The sequence below is a fragment of the Acomys russatus genome, chromosome 27, assembly GCF_903995435.1.
Source record: "Acomys russatus chromosome 27, mAcoRus1.1, whole genome shotgun sequence".
NCBI classification, from domain to species: Eukaryota; Metazoa; Chordata; class Mammalia; order Rodentia; family Muridae; genus Acomys; species Acomys russatus.
In genome coordinates, this window is record NC_067163.1 from 57,775,099 (window position 1) to 57,784,834 (window position 9,736).

Genomic DNA, 9,736 nt, shown 5'->3' on the forward strand with positions numbered 1-9,736 from the left:
CTGGTATATCTCACCCTAGACCTTGAAATGTCCAGCCCAGGGGCAGAAAGTGTCCCCTCCACCAGGGGCCCTTCATTGTATAATTCAGACATTTTGGTTCCCTTCTCTCTCTTTTTCTGCATCCCCCTCCTCTTCTCGCTCCCTCCCTCCCCCTCTCTGCATGTGCACTTTCTCTCTCTATGACTGACCTCCACCTCGCTACCCCTACTTTTCTGTCTTCCCCTGCATGGTGACTTCCCTGGCCCTGTTCCTTGGGAACAGTGAACCCTCAGAGAACTGCCCCCAAATAAACCTGCACTTATATACTCTAATTTGGCTTGAACTGGCTCATTTTGTTGGTAGAAGAATGCTTATTATAATTATGACAAAAGAAAGAGAGGCCGGGCGTGGTGGCGCACACCTTTAATCCCAGCACTTGGGAGGCAGAGGTAGGTGGATCGCTGTGAGTTCGAGGCCAGCCTGGTCTACAAAGCGAGTCCAGGACAGCCAAGGCTACACAGAGAAACCTTGCCTCACAAACAAACAACAGAGAGATAGTCCCACAATAAGGAGGCATCTTTGGGTGTCTTCCAGGATTCCCAGTTGTCTCTGAGGAGGTCAAGGTCATGAACTACAAGAAAAGTCCCCTGGGCTCCTGATGCTAAGGCAGGGGGAGGGTTTTGAGTAAGCTCTGTCTGAGCTACACAAAGGCAGGCAAGGAGAAGGAAAGAGACGAGAAGAGAAAAGAGAAGAAGAAAAGAAAGGTTTACTTTAAAAACAAGCTTGGAGGGCTGGAGGGCCACCTTAGTGCTTGGGAACTCTTGCTTTCAGAGCCCCAGAACTCACACTGGGCGCCTCACAACAGCCTGGAACCCCAGCTCTGGGAGTCCCAGAGCTTTATATATGAGAATAAGATAATGATAGATACAAGGTACCAGTTATTATGTTGTAGAGGAGTTTATTAAATGAGCATGGGGGGAGAAGGAAAGGGGGCAGGGGTACCCCAGAGAGAGAGAGAGAGAGAGCAAGAGAGGAGAGAGAGAGAGAGAGAGGGAGAGAGAGAGAGAACACGAGTAACAGAGTAAGAAGAAGAGAGAGTAGAGTAAGAAGTAGGAGAGAGATCTCATCGAGGCTCTGTTCCTTTATATGGCCCTGCGCAGGCCACGCCCCCATAGCAGGTAAGCAATGACATCACAGGTAGGCAGACTGAAGCAGAATCCTAACACCCTAACACAAAGCCCTCTCCTGGTTCCCACAGACACCTGCACACATATCACATGGATGACCACATGTGCTTGCACACATAAATAAAAATAATAAATCTTAGAAAACAAAAAACCCAGCCTGGTAGGGCTGAGGCTGTGCCTGGGTTGGTAGAGTGCTTGCCTGGCACACACACAAAGGCCTTGGGCTTGCAGCCAGGCACTGCCTAGCAGGTGGAGATGGGGGCACAGCTTTTATCCCTGTACTTGGACAGTAGAGGCAGGAGGATCCGGACCTCTAGGCCATCCTAGCTACCTAGTGAGGTCAGCGGCACCTTGGACTTCAGGAGACCCTGTCTCAACAACAATTTGAAACATTTGGAGGAAGTAAACTGGTTTTTTTTTTTTTTTTTTTTTCTTGTTCCTTTTAAAAGGAGGGCATGTCCCAGCTTGTGGGGAGCATGCTTTGTGAGGGACTGAGCTGAGGACTGGCAGGAAGTGACCCAGCCAATTCTCCTTAGCAACCGCACATCAGGTCCACCTCTGCCCACTGGCTGGCAGGGAGGTGGGAGGGGAAGGGGAGGGGTAGGGTAGGGGGGTGGGGATGGGGGCAGGTGGCAGCCTGCAGGGCTGACCCTAAGAAGGCTGGATGACAGGGAGACAAAGGGAACTGGGAGCTGACTCCGCCTTTGTAAATTCTGTAGCACAGAAAGAAAGATCCTGAGCAACTACAGTGATGGGAACTGAGACTGAGAGGGGAGAGGCAGTGAGGGCACAGCCTCCAGAGGCCCCCCTCTCCCCGCCCCACTAGTCAGGTGCTTGAGCCATCTACCTGGAGCACCAAGCTTATGCTGGGTGTGTGGTGGCCCGCGCCTTTAATCCCAGCACTCCGGAGGCAGAGGCAGGAGGATCACTGTGAGTTCCAGGCCAGCCTGGTCTACAGAGTGTGTTCAGGACAGCCAAGGCTACACAGAGGAACCCTGTTGGGGGCGGGTGAGGGAGTGGGGGAAAAAAACAAACAAAACCAAACAAACACAAAAGAAAACAAGATTCCCTTTCTGTCCCTGTTTTGTTCTGGTGGTGCTGAGGACAGACTCCAGGGTTCCCACACCTGTGAGGCAAGTGCTCGACCACTGAGCTACATCCTCAAGTCCTGTTTATTTTATTTTACTTATTTATTTTGAGACAGCCTCTCCCTGTGTGTCCCAGGCTGGTCTTGAACTCTGGGTGCCAGCAAGGCTCTTCTTGCAGCGTGCTCAGGTTCTGTTCTCAGCACCCACACCGCCGCTGACAACCATCTGTTGCTCCAGTTCCAGAGAACTGACGCCCTCTTTTGGCCTTCACAGGTACTGCATACAAGCGGTGCATAGACATGCATGCAAACACCCAGTCACATAAAATAACATTAAATAAGTCTTGTTTAAAGAATGACTAGAACAGCAGGCATGTAAACGACACGAGTACTAACAGATAAACACTGGGAAACCAGCCATGTTGACCACACAGGATCACCTCCTCAGTGGAGGAAACGCGTACCTATTTTCCCACCCAGAGGGCTGGAGCGGACGCTGCTAATGAGGTGACGATCTTTGTGAGCTATAGGACCAGACCTCACCCAAGCCCCTGAAAGTTTATCCCAGACGCTCCCTCCTTAGACTTGTATCTTTAGTTTTGTTTCTCAGTCAATAGAACCCATACCTAGGGGAAATGCCACCCGTGCTGTGCAGCCTGCTGACCTCCGTGCTATCCCAGGCAGAGACTACACCGGACCCTAAACCCTTAAGCTATAAAACCCATCTTCATGGTAGAGGGCACATGTTATTTTACAAATGATTTTTTTGTTTTGTTTTCAAGACAGGGTTTCCCTGTGTAGCCTTGGCAGTCCTGGACTCGCTTTGTAGACCAGGTAGGTGCACACCTTTAATCCCAGCACTCAGAAGGCAGAGGCAGGCAGATCGCTGTGAGTTCAAGGCCAGATTGATCTACAAAGCGAGTTCCATGACAGCAGGACACAGAGAAATCCCATCTCAGAAAAAAGAAAATATTTTGAGTTTTGAGACCCAAAGCTAAAGCCCCAAACAGATGGCAGGGGCATCATGATGTTCTAAGCGACACACATACCTCGAAAGTCAAGCCGTGCTTCTGGCAGAAGCTCTGCACCTCAGGGTAGGCCGTGCACTGCAGGGCTTCTCGCTCTGTGTCCATATCTGCAAGGCACAGCCGGGAGGGTGTTAGCACGAAGATTCCAGAAGTCCTCCAGCCCACTACTGTGTTCTGTGTTTCATCAGACCCCTGCAAGGCTGAAGCCCTCCTAAATATCAAAAGGTATTGAGGAGGGAGGAGGGCGGGGAAGAGGAAGAGGGGGAGGGGGAGGAGGAGGGAGATAAGGAGGAGGAAGATAAGGAGGAGGGAGATAAGGAGGGGGAGGAGAGTAAAAAGGGGAGGGGGAGGGGAGGAGGAGGAAGAGAAGGAGGAGGGGGAGGGGGAGCAGGAGAGGGAAGGGGAGGAAGAAGATGGGGCCAGCAAGATGGTTCAGCAGTAGAATTTGCTGCCAAGCCTGCTACCTGCCCATAGGACAGAGAAACTGACTCTTGAGAGTTGTTCTCTCAGCTACACACACACACACACACACACACACACATACACATACATGCTATCCTGATGCACACATAACACTCCCAGAAAAACCCAGAAAATTAATGAAATTTCAAAATCACATAAAGTCAAACTAGAGAAACCAAGCACCCTGGACCACCTGGAGTCACCTGTGTGAGCTCCAGGATATCACAGCCCAGGTCACACTCAGTCTTGGGACAGCAGCCATATAGAGTATAGGCCTTCTGGGCGAAGGGCACTGGGAGACAGGCCTCTGGACCCAGCGTGTGCAGGTCTTTGTGCAGCTTTCCAGCCCCAAGCAGCTGTGGAAATGCTGCATCTGTCCACCCTATCCAAAGGCAGCTGTGTGATTCAGCCACATTTGCCTCATCACATGCTTCTGGACCCAGCACACGGGAGGCCCTGGGTTTCACCCCTTGCACTGCAACAAAACAAGGGAACCCACCAAATACAGCCAGGATGCTCAGCTGGCCACAAACCAGACAAACATGAAGGTCACAAGCAAGTGCATGCCGGTCCACTCCAGGCTCTGCTTGGAACACAATGAAGGATTATCTCCGGTTCCTCTAAACATAGTGTGAACCAGCTATGTGTTGTAGTGCTTGTGTTTTTGCTGTGCTGACACAAAATCCAGGGCCTCACTCCTGTTAGGCATGTCTCCACCCCTGAGCCACACCCCCAGCCCCTCACTGGGGGATTCTAGGCAGGAACTCCACCCCTGAGCCACGCCCCCAGCCCCTCACTGGGGGATTCTAGGCATAGTCTCCACTACAACCCAAAGTAACTGACTCAAAATACCTATTTCGATTCTGACTTGGGAGCTGTCCAAGATGGGAGTCTGGGATTTGTCTCCCACACACTTGTCCCCTTCCCATTCTGTCTTATCAACTTCATAGGCTATTTGGATAGGCTCATAAAATACTTATCAGATAGTAAGTTCAGGCCAGAGCCTTGCTAAGCATGTGGGGCACATCAAGAGAAAAGTGAAGTCTAAAATCAGGAGACTGAAGTTTCAGGCACATACAAAGCATGTGTGGGGACCCAGGTTCTGTTGCAGCACTGACAAGCCAACAGTGCTGCGTGCTCAGTGACAGTGCTGTGTGCTCGGTGACAGTGCTGTGTGCTCGGTGACAGTGCTGTGTGCTCGGTGACAGTGCTGCGTGCTCAGTGACAGTGCTGTGTGCTCAGTGACAGTGCTGTGTGCTCGGTGACAGTGCTGTGTGCTTGGTGACAGTGCTGTGTGCTCGGTGACACGTGCTTGTGCTCGGTGACAGTGCTGTGTGCTCTGGTGACAGTGCTGTGTGCTCGGTGACAGTGCTGTGTGCTTGGTGACAGTGCGTGTGCTGGCAGGCTGTGACAGGCTGTGTGCTCGGTGACAGTGCTGTGTGGCTCGGTGGACAGTGCTGTGTGCTCGGTGACAGTGCTGCGTGCTCAGTGACAGTGCTGCGTGCTCAGTGACAGTGCTGTGTGCTCGGTGACAGTGCTGTGTGCTCGGTGACAGTGCTGTGTGCTTGGTGACAGTGCTGTGTGCTCGGTGACAGTGCTGTGTGTTCGGTGACAGTGCTGTGTGCTCAGTGACAGTGCTGTGTGCTCGGTGACAGTGCTGTGTGCTCGGTGACAGTGCTGTGTGCTCGGTGACAGTGCTGTGTGCTCGGTGACAGTGCTGTGTGCTCGGTGACAGTGCTGTGTGCTCGGTGACAGTGCTGTGTGCTCGGTGACAGTGCTGTGTGCTCGGTGACAGTGCTGCGCGCTCAGTGACAGTGCTGCGCGCTCAGTGACAGTGCTGTGTGCTCGGTGACAGTGCTGTGTGCTCGGTGACAGTGCTGTGTGCTTGGTGACAGTGCTGTGTGCTTGGTGACAGTGCTGTGTGCTCAGTGACAGTGCTGCGTGCTCAGTGACAGTACTGCCTGCTCAATGACAGCGCTGTGTGCTCATGACAGTGCTGCGCGCTCAGTGACAGTGCTGTGTGCTTGGTGACAGTGCCGTGTGCTCAGTAACAGTGCTGTGTGCTCATGACAGTGCTGCGCGCTCAGTGACAGTGCTGTGTGCTCATGACAGTGCCGTGTGCTCAGTGACAGTGCTGTGTGCTCAGTGACAGTGCTGCGTGCTCAGTGACAGTACTGCCTGCTCAATGACAGCGCTGTGTGCTCATGACAGTGCCGTGTGCTCAGTGACAGTGCTGTGTGCTCATGACAGTGCCGTGTACTCATGACAGTGCCGCATACTCAGTGACAGTGTCACTTGCTCAGTGACAGTGCTGCATGCTCAGTGACAGTACTATGTGCTCAGTGACAGTGCCGTGTGCTCAGTGACAGTGCTGTGTGCTCATGACAGTGCCGTGTGCTCAGTGACAGTGCCGTGTGCTCGGTGACAGTGCCGTGTGCTCAGTGACAGTGCTGTGTGCTCATGACAGTGCCGTGTGCTCAGTGACAGTGCTGTGTGCTCATGACAGTGCCGTGTGCTCAGTGACAGTGCTGTGTGCTCATGACAGTGCCGTGTACTCATGACAGTGCCGCATACTCAGTGACAGTGTCACTTGCTCAGTGACAGTGCTGCATGCTCAGTGACAGTGCCATGTGCTCTGCTCAGTGACAATGCTGTGTGCTCAGTGACAATGCTGTGTGCTCAATGACAGTGCTGTGTGCTCAGTGATAGTTCTGTGTGCTCAGTGACAGTGTTGTGTGACTCACTCTGTAGACCAGGCTGGCCTTGAACTCACAGCGATCCCCTGCCACTGCCTCCCGAGCGGTGGGCTTAAAGGCATGGGTCACCACACCTGGCCCATGCAGTTTAACGTGAAGAACAAAGTAATCATTGCCAGGACACAGCTGTCACAAAGCACACGGCTTGTTCAAGGGACACTGACACAGCGTAAAGCACAGGGGTTATGGAGAGGGTTCGTTGTGTGAAGGGGCTTGCCTTCAAGCCTGAAGACCCAAGTTCATTCCTCGGACCCACCTGGTAAAAGGCAACAACTGGCGTTTGAAAGCTGTCTTCTGTGCTCGGCTCAATGGCCCTCCCCCAAATAAATATGTGTATAAGGGCCGGGTGTGGTGGCACACGCCTTTAATCCCAGCACTTGGGAGGCAGAGGCTGGTGGATCACTGTGAGTTCGAGGCCAGCCTGGTCTACAAATTGAGTCTAGGACAGCCAAGGCTACACAGAGAGACCCTGTCTCAAAAAACCAAAATAAATAAATAAATAAATATGTGTATAAAATAAGAGAGGGCCCAGGATGTGGCTTAGGCATAGAGTGCTTGCCTGACATCAACTGGGTTCAATCCCCAGAGCAAAAACATCAAAGAGATGAATAAATGAAAAAGAGATCTATTCTGTAAGAAATGGTCAGGGGTGTGGCACAGTGGGAGAGCGTTTGCAGGGCGACATGAGGCTCCTTGACTGCAGACAAGTTCCCACCAAGTGTGTGTGAGATGCTGGGTTCTCCCTCCAGCACCTGCCAAGCATACCAAGGCAAAACACAAAGAGTAGCTGGGCGGTGGCGCACACCTTTAATCTCAGCACTTGGGAGGCACAGGCAGGTGGATCATTGTGAGTTTGAGGCCAGCCTGGTCTACAAAGCAAATCCAGGACAGCCAGGGCTACACAGAGAGACCTTGTCTCAAAAACAAAACAAACAAACAAAAAAAAACAAACCAAAAAAAACCAAAAAACCCTCAAAGAGTAGAGTGCACAGGATACCTCTCACTTACAACTGCGTTCAACTGTCCTTTATATGATGGAGAAAGAAACACAGGGTCCAGGAGGAGCCTTGACAGTGATTCTTACGTGGGTCACAACCCATGCCATTCACACACGTCTTTTGGAGGACCCCATGAGGCACGGCCACCAACCATCAACAGTGGCTACCTGCCTCACGCTTCGGCCCCACCCTTACCTGAGACAGTAGAACTGATGAAAATGACCACAGCACTGCTGGTGGAGGGTGCTGGAAGGGAACCTGCCTGACCCTGGAGAAGCCTCTGGCGAGTGCCAGGGCTGAGGGGCCCCACACTCATGCTTCCCGGCAGCTTCAGGAATTCTTCCCCAGGAAAGCACCTGACACTTCACGCCAGGGGCTGAAGAGCCCTCCCGGGAGGCTGGCCAGGCACAGCCATCTGCAAGAGGGGTTGTAGCGCACACTTCGTGGCCTCTTGGTTACTTGCTGCCTTGGCCACCCTCAGCACTCCTGCAGGGATCTCTTGATGCTTGTCTGCAAGTGCTAACGGGATGTGGGACAGCAGCTTTCCCCAGTGTTGCTGGATGTTGTTGCTTTCTTCAGGCACCAGAAGTGCCTTCCAGCTTCTCATAGAAGCTTCAGTAGTCACCATAGCAACCATGGTCTGCAGCACGGGGTGCTAGAGCCTAGGGACCAGACGCTCTTTCCAACACCTGCTCCCCTGGGGCCTCTGTGTAAGTTGAGCCTTAGCCCAGGTGTGCCAAGGTTTGCTGGGAGGTCTGTGTAGCCCTAGCATTGGGAAGAGATTCCACTCTGTCCCACCTTCTCTGCCTCTCTCATAAGCCAGTGTTCAGGCACCCTGAAAGTTATGCAAGACAGTTGTCTCACCTGGAGCACTATGTCACCCCAGAAGCATGGATGCCTGCAGACATTTATGGTTGTCAGAACACGGAGTGTGGGCTGGAGAGATGACTCAGTGGTTAAGGCAGCACCATGAGTCAGTGGAGTATGAATGTCAAATAGCCATGGTGACAGGAGTGTGAGCTCGGCACTGAGAACACACAGATGGGCAAGGCACCGCACTCAGAGCGAGTGCTTCATGGGCAGACAGATAGGCAGACAGACAGGCAGACAGGCAGACAGACAGATGGAGATTGAGAACACACAGATGGGCAAGGCACCGCGCTCTGAGTGAGTGCTTCATGGACAGACAGACAGACAGGCAGGCAGGCAGACAGACAGACAGACAGACAGGCAAACAGATGAAGATTGAGAACACACAGATGGGCTAGGCACCACACTCAGAGTGAGTGCTTCATGGACAGACAGACAGACAAACAGATAGAGATAGGTATACAGATAGATAGATAGATAAGCAGACAGACAGATAGATAGATACATAGATAGACAGACCAATAGACAGACAGATAGAGATAGACAGACAGATAGATGATGGATAGGTAGACAGACAGATAGATATATAGATAGACAGATCAATAGATACACAGACCGACAGACAGATAGGTAGATAGATCTAGAGATAGATAGATATACTGTATTATATTGTATATGTCATTTACATCAACTATTAGCATGTGTTAAAGGAATGGCTTGGGTGCACACCTGTGATCCATGCGCTCTAAAGGGTGAGGTAGGAAGGTCATAAGTCTCCCGTCACCCTATCTGAGGGGCTAGAGAGATGGCTCAATGGTTAAGAGCACTGGTTGCTCTTCTAGAGGACCTGGGTTCAATTCCCACCTGTAATTCCAGGTCCAGGGATCCAGTACCCACTCCTGGCTCCCCAGGACACTGCACATACATGGCACACAGACCTACATGTAGGCAAAACACCTATGCATGTAAAATGAAATAAATAAATTGCTAAAAAAAAAAATAGAAAAAGGGAGCCAGGAATGGTGGTGCACGTCTTTAATCCCAGCACTCAGGGAGGCAGAGGCAGGCGAATCAGTGTGAGTTTGAGGCCAGCCTGGTCTACAAAGGGAGTCCAGGACAGCCAAGGCTACACAGAGAAACCCTGTTTCAAGAAACAAAAACAAACAAACAAAACCAAAAGTCCCTCACTGCCACCAAAGTCCAAAAGCAAAAACCTCTGCAGATGTCTGTGCCTGCTGGAGGCAGGATCTCCGTGACTGAAGATCCCCTAGCCTGGGGGCTGGAGAGATGGCTCAGTGGTTAAGAGCACTGTCTGCTCTTCCAAAGGACCCAGGTTCAAGTTCCAGCACCCAACTGGCATCCCACACCT